The sequence below is a fragment of the Oncorhynchus masou genome, chromosome 21, assembly GCF_036934945.1.
Source record: "Oncorhynchus masou masou isolate Uvic2021 chromosome 21, UVic_Omas_1.1, whole genome shotgun sequence".
NCBI lineage: Eukaryota > Metazoa > Chordata > Actinopteri > Salmoniformes > Salmonidae > Oncorhynchus > Oncorhynchus masou.
In genome coordinates, this window is record NC_088232.1 from 44,845,373 (window position 1) to 44,852,940 (window position 7,568).

The 7,568-nt window shown below is 43.7% G+C and overlaps 1 pseudogene; it reads right to left on the minus strand.

The window, feature by feature from the left end:
• Positions 1 to 3,696: 3,696 nt before the first annotated feature.
• On the minus strand, positions 3,697 to 7,173 carry LOC135508405 (tripartite motif-containing protein 16-like; annotated as a pseudogene).
• Between the last annotated feature and the right edge of the window lie 395 nt (positions 7,174 to 7,568).

Consider the following 7,568-nt stretch of genomic DNA (forward strand, 5'->3'; position numbering starts at 1 on the left):
TACCGTCCTGGGTGGAATACATGAGGAACACATCCACATGGTGTGATTACAGTAATGTGGCCATAGGGATTCCAATCATGCTGTGCCAGTCTGGCTCACCTGTATAGCGATGAGAATATACAGTATGGAATGATGTTCAAAGCTGTTTGACCTGAGTATTTGACTACAGAATTACTCAGTCATCTGCTTAAAGGAAGAAGTATGCCTCTTGACTTCTTGCCTCTTGACTTCTTGCCTCTTGAAGTCATTTGACGTATTCTTGGTCATCTTGAAGTCATCTTTGACGTATTCTTGGTCATCTTGAAGTCATCTTTGACGTATTCTTGGTCATCTTGAAGTCACCTTTGACGTATTCTTGGTCATCTTGAAGTCATCTTTGACGTATTCTTGGTTATCTTGAAGTCATCTTTGACGTATTCTTGGTCATCTTGAAGTCATCTTTGACGTATTCTTGGTCATCTTGAAGACAGCTGTTGTGGTTTGTATCCAAAGTGTTTGTAGGCTACTCACAGTTCCCTCCATGACCATGACAAAACCACACATCACTGACCCCCCGTGTTGCTCAGCTCATTGGTCTACAGGTTAGAATTACAGACAGTGAGGATGACTGTGTGCGTGAATCTGTCTGGCTAGTTAGCCTGAGGCTACAACAGGTGTTCGTTCTGTAGCACTGTGGTGTGGACAAAATAATATGATGTGTGATCTATCTTTGCTGCTGACAAAAGACATGTGTGGAGATGTGTGAGGTTGACAGCCCTGGGGTGCTAGTACAACTACTAGTGTTCAGGTTTTGGTCATAGCCTCTTATAAAATACATAAGCACTAAGTTGTTCGCAAACTGCAGCCCCCCCAAACGATTCGTTCTTGAGTTCGAGTTTGTTGAACAGAGTTTTGGTTCTACAAAGCTGTTGTGTCCATCATAACATTCATAACAATCAATTAATTGCAGTCATTCTTGCACCATGCGATCAATTATCAGTTCTTCTCTATGCTCATGATCTATTTCCCTGAGTGCATATGATAGACAGTTGGTGGTCGGGGCACATCTGAGCCGGAGGAGAGTCTATAATCCTGCTGTTGGAATCATTGCGGCCAGCACTAGCAGGTCAAACGAATTACTAAAATGAACGAGTCACTCAGATTTGTATTTATTTTTTAAACAGACTCTCGAGTCAGTAAAAAGAGTTGTTAAAATATAACGAATTGTTTGCTGACTGCACATCACTATAGTCCCCCAGTTGGATTAGTCAATCCCAGGTGGCATGGAGTCCAGACTGTTCCTGGCCCTGTGGCCCCAGCCAGAGGAAGGTCGCTCAGAGGCGCATTCCATCATGCTGAGAGACCTAGCCTTGGGCATGGTGGTGGCCCTAGGACAGAAGCTCTCTGGCGCCGGCCTCAAGGCCCCTCCCCTTTTGGCTCCCTTCTCCCGGGCTGCGGCCATCACTGCCATCCAGTCACTTCTGGGGAGAAGGAACTGCTGGAGATGCAAAGTGCATAATTCATCTGTTCTACAGTGGTGGACGAGGTGCAGATTTCGAAGCCCACGCCGCCAAGCCCCTCCCTGTGGAAAATCTTCTGAGCAAGCTTTTGGTAGGTTTCACAGCCCATCGGCTCCACCTGACCCACATTGCCCCCTCCGCTCGTAGAGCGGGTCACGTGTGTTCTCTGTCTGCAGACGGTTGTAGAGGAAACCAATGCAAAGGGAAGGGATCACTGCTGCTACCTCTCTTTCCTACCAAGGTGCATGAATTGAGGAGCAAACTGAAGCCGAAGTGCATTGGGTTCTACTTTTAGCAGTAGAGGTAACCAATGACAACCTCGGGGGGAAGAGAAGGACAGAGAGGACGTGAAAGCAGGTGAGTTACACTGACAGGGAACAAGCCTTTGGTCTTAAAAGCTTGGTGTAGTAGAGCCCATTGACTGGTCAGTGTTTGGTCTTAAAAGCTGGGTGTAGTAGAGCCCATTGACTGGTCAGTGTTTGGTCTTGATTGCTGGTAGAGCCCATTGACTGGTCAGTGTTTGGTCTTAAAAGCTGGGTGTAGTAGAGCCCATTGACTGGTCAGTGTTTGGTCTTAAAAGCTGGGTGTAGTAGAGCCCATTGACTGGTCAGTGTTTGGTCTTAAAAGCTGGGTGTAGTAGAGCCCATTGACTGGTCAGTGTTTGGTCTTAAAAGCTGGGTGTAGTAGAGCCCATTGACTGGTCAGTGTTTGGTCTTAAAAGCTGGGTGTAGTAGAGCCCATTGACTGGTCAGTGTTTGGTCTTAAAAGCTGGGTGTAGTAGAGCCCATTGACTGGTCAGTGTTTGGTCTTAAAAGCTGGGTGTAGTAGAGCCCATTGACTGGTCAGTGTTTGGTCTTAAAAGCTGGGTGTAGTAGAGCCCATTGACTGGTCAGTGTTTGGTCTTAAAAGCTGGGTGTAGTAGAGCCCATTGACTGGTCAGTGTTTGGTCTTAAAAGCTGGGTGTAGTAGAGCCCATTGACTGGTCAGGGTTTGGTCTTAAAAGCTGGGTGTAGTAGAGCCCATTGACTGGTCAGTGTTTGGTCTTAAAAGCTGGGTGTAGTAGAGCCCATTGACTGGTCAGTGTTTGGTCTTAAAAGCTGGGTGTAGTAGAGCCCATTGACTGGTCAGTGTTTGGTCTTAAATTGACTGGTCAGTGTTTGGTCTTAAAAGCTGGGTGTAGTAGAGCCCATTGACTGGTCAGTGTTTGGTCTTAAAAGCTGGGTGTAGTAGAGCCCATTGACTGGTCAGTGTTTGGTCTTAAGAGCCCATTGACTGGTCAGTGTTTGGTGTAGTAGAGCCCATTGACTGGTCAGTGTTTGGTCTTAAAAGCTGGGTGTAGTAGAGCCCATTGACTGGTCAGTGTTTGGTCTTAAAAGCTGGGTGTTAAGAGCCCATTGACTGGTCAGTGTTTGGTCTTAAAAGCTGGGTAGTAGAGCCCATTGACTGGTCAGTGTTTGGTCTTAAAAGCTGGGTGTAGTAGAGCCCATTGACTGGTCAGTGTTTGGTCTTAAAAGCTGGGTGTAGTAGAGCCCATTGACTGGTCAGTGTTTGGTCTTAAAAGCTTGGTGTAGTAGAGCCCATTGACTGGTCAGTGTTTGGTCTTAAAAGCTGGGTGTAGTAGAGCCCATTGACTGGTCAGGGGTTGGTCTTAAAAGCTGTGTGTAGTAGAGCCCATTGACTGCTCAGTGTTTGGTCTTAAAAGCTGGGTGTAGTAGAGCCCATTGACTGGTCAGTGTTTGGTCTTAAAAGCTGGGTGTAGTAGAGCCCATCGACTGGTCAGTGTTTGGTCTTAAAAGCTTGGTGTAGTAGAGCCCATTGACTGGTCAGTGTTTGTAACCAAAGGTTTTCACCTTCTTGGTATTTACAGAGGTTGTTGCCATCCGACCCAAGAAAGGATCAGTCCGTTGGGTTCTCCAAAGGATTTTCAAGTCAGCGTGCTGCTGTGTCTGCACGGATGGATAGGAGTGAACAAGAAGCAGCTTTAAGTGCTGTACTTCAAGCATTGTACTAGAACTCAACTCTTGACAACTTCACTAATTGGCTACTTTATTAAATTCTTTACTTTTTGCATACATTTGCCTTTATCTTTGACATTTTTTTGTTATGTTTCTCTCCTCTGTTGTTTGTTATCTGCGTGGTCTTGAACCACTCCAAACAAGAGGCTGCACTGAGAATAGTAACACAGAAAACACAACAATTCATCGGCACAGTTTTATTGGACGAGAACAAAAACAACGGTCTCACTTTACAACGTGTCCCTATTACCAGTGTATTAACATGGTACAGTAGTTACATAGGCAAGTACAGTGTAGCTACACATTTAGGCAAATAATAATAATTACCAAATGTACAGTGAACATGAACCAAAGCTCCACTTCATGAAATGAGCCAATTAACTCCTCCTTTATTGCGTAGCAACCAAGACAAACGACCTCATCCCAATCAAGTACAAATGTCTCTTCCCCTGAAATAGTTCAGCAGTGTTGTGCCACCAGACACTGAATAAACTGAACTCAATGATGATTGGACTGTTTCACCTGTCAAGAACTCCTTCCATTGCATGAATGTCTCATTATGCGTTCATTTACACTTGGTTTTGTTCACCCCTCTGTACATGCAAATTAAGCAACTATGCCGTCTGTACTCTATGATATCTGCAATCTTACGTCAAACTTCGGCCACAGTCAATCAATCTTTGTCCTACTGCACATGTATCAACAAGGCCAGCAGACTAATAGCTTTGTAACTGAATAGGTGTCAATATCTTCAGATGATCCAGCAAACGAACCCAAGATAGAATGGCTGAGTGAATGGGGCCTGGACTCTGTGGAGGAGGGTCATTTTGTCGTAGACACTATAGAAGGACAGTGTTCCAGCATTGTGGTCTAGGTCTAGCAGTCAAACCTCCAAGACTGATCACTACCCCCAAACAAACACTCATTACCATCTCCTTTCCTGCTGATTCCTTTATATGAGACAGCTATACGAACCCAATTCCTGCTCCACTCTACCTCCCAGTATCAGGCTTCAGACAGAGCCTCTCTACACAGCACCTGCTTAAAGAAGGTACAACTGTCTGAATTATCAGGATATAACTGAACCTTAGAACTAATGGTCACCTTTCTATTTTGCTCAGACAGACACGGGTACTGTTGTGCTGTATTGGGATCCAACGTCAGCTGGCAGGAGTCTGAGAAGATGAAAAATAAAGTGGTTCAAATCACTTGATTAAAAGTCTGTGTGTGTGTGTGTGTGTGTGTGTGTGGGGCGGCAGTAACCGGAAGGTTGCAAGTTCAAACCCCCGAGCTGACAAGGTACAAATCTGTCGTTCTGCCCCTGAACAGGCAGTTAACCCACTGTTCCTAGGCCGTCATTGAAAATAAGAATTTGTTCTTAACTGACTTGCCTGGTTAAATAAAGGTAAAATAAAATAAAAAGTCAGTGTTTACTCACATTCTAAGAACTCCTCTCTAGTCTTGGGCTCAGCAGGGTGGTCAATCTGATCTTGAATCACTGTGGAGACAGACAGGCTAGTAAATACTGTATCACAGGTCCACGTTATTCATGTCCACTATCACACAATATACAGGTAACTAGAGGGGAGATGGGCTATTAGAAGATATGGGATTGGTTGATGAAATGACCAGCCATTTCATTAGATAAACTTTACCGATATCTATACATTCATTTGGTCCTATCACAAATACATGTCATGCAGTTATTTTATGTCTAGTAGTATGTAATGCAGTTTGAGGTATTATTCTATGCAAAATCTTGAAATGCATTTTACCAACCGTCATCAGATATCTTGTCCATTTCCTCCTTGCATATGTCTTGTTGTCGATCTTTCAGTTCAGAGACTGATGTCTTCAAATGCTTAAAGGAGATAAGGCCTGAGATCCAGGAGAGACACAGAGAAACTGGAAACTCTACAGAGAGAAGGAAAAGGATTGAGAAAGTTAGATGTTAATGTAATACAAGTTCATTTAATTGGTAAAATAATCTAAATAGACATTTGGAAATTATTTTGTGAGGTATATCTAAATTAGTGATGTCACCTGGAGGAAATGGATGTGATCCTCTGTGTGTGAGAGCTACTTCAGCTCAGCATCTCTCCTCAGCTCAGCATCTCTCCTCAGCTCAGCATCTCTCCTCAGCTCAGCATCTCTCCTCAGCTCAGCGACCTCATGCTCCAGGAGTCCTTAAGCCCGACTCACTTCAGCCTTCTCCTGGGCTCTGATCAACTCCTTTACCTCAGAGCGTCTTCTCTCAATGGAGTGGATCAGCTCAGTAAAGCTCCTCTCATTGTCCTCCACTGCTGCCAGTGCAGAGCGCTGTTTGGACACACACAAAGAGAGTAGAAGGGTCCATGTCAACCAGCCCATTCACTTAGCTCTCACCATGACCCCAGACAGACTGGAAATGTATGTATATATGCATGTACTGTATGTATGTATATATAATGTAAATATAGATGACCCCAACACTCACCTTCAGAGAGTTCACAACCTGTCTCAGCTTCTGTATCTCCTTCTCTCTATCCTGGATTTTATTCTGGGATTCTTGATGTTCTCCCCGAACTGTTTCTGCAGAAAAAGATATAATTAATTTAGCCATTTATTACATCCTACTCTGTACTTCTACAAAAACTAGAAAATTCAATTTTCCAACTATTTGTATTCAAGCATGTCATGTTTGAAACATGTTATGCCCGTCATGGACTTAATGAGATGCAATGTATTCCTCAAAGACACATTTAGTCCAAGCAACAGTGATTGAATGTTTATCTACTGTATGTACTTTGACATTTCAGTTGTGTCACAGTAGTAGACAAAACATTTCCTTATAGTTATGAGGCAAGGGTAACAAGATTAATTATTATTAGACTGTTTAAATGCAAATATGTGATATCTAACAGCAGAGTTCCATTCTTACCTGTTTCTAAGTCCTCTCTGCTGCAGCCGACACTGTATCATGGCCTTTATGTTCATCCATCACACAAAAACAACAGCTCCACTGCTGATCGGTACCGCAGTAAACCTCCAGTATTTTGTCATGACGAGAACAGATATTCTCCTGTAGTTGTGTGGAGGCTTTGAGCAGCTTGCGTTTCTTTAAGGGAGCTACTTCACAGTGAGGCTGGAGGTGAGTCTCACAGTAAGAGGCCAGACACACTCTCCCAATGCCGAAATCACACTCCACATCTCCAGGTCCAACATAATAGTGAACAGGAGGAGAAGCTTGGAGTTATTATGTCGTCTTCAGTTTCTCCACCAATTCAGCCAGAAGGGTGTTTTTTTCCCACAGAACGGGCCCGGAGATGAAGCTTTTCTTACACTGGGGGCAGCTGTAGACCACCTTCGAATCATCCTGGTCGACGCAGCCGTTAATACAGCCCATACAGTAGCTGTGTCCACAAGCAATAGTCGCTGGATTCTTCAGTATATCCAGACAGATAGAACAACTGATCGAATCCATAGCCTCTGTCATTTTCAAACACACACCAACAAACAGCAAGAGTACCAGATAGCTTTATGTTTCGTTTTCCTTCAAATGTTTCTTCAAAGGAGTAGGAGTGGCTTGTGTTCTGTCAACGGTGGCTTCCTGATTCTGTTTTTGTGAACTCAGATTTAGCTACCAGTTCTGGCCAGCAGAGGGCACAAGTCGCCCGTCACTGTCAGAGTGAACATTCTCGTCAAACTGGGCCTTTTGAAGATATGTGAAGATTTTTTGTGAATTTGTTTAGCTCCCAAGATGCAGTGGAAATCGTGACATCTGTTACTGTGTGAATTAAATTGTCATGTTTGGATTGTTTCATGAGTTCATGAAGAGCTACGCATTTTAAACGTTTTAATTGTACTGTAAGTGCTATGGATTTAGTTACATCGGAACTTTTATTTTGTTCGTCAGACTGAAGATTGTTCAAAGAGGAGCAACACAAGAGGAGCGCTTCTATCATTTAAATGTAGTTGATTAGAATCGGGATGTTTTTTCCTGTCTTTTATTAACTAGCAAAGTGTAAAGAAATGTTAATTCGGGTTGGGCGTGAGTTTCTGCTTGAATTTGGTT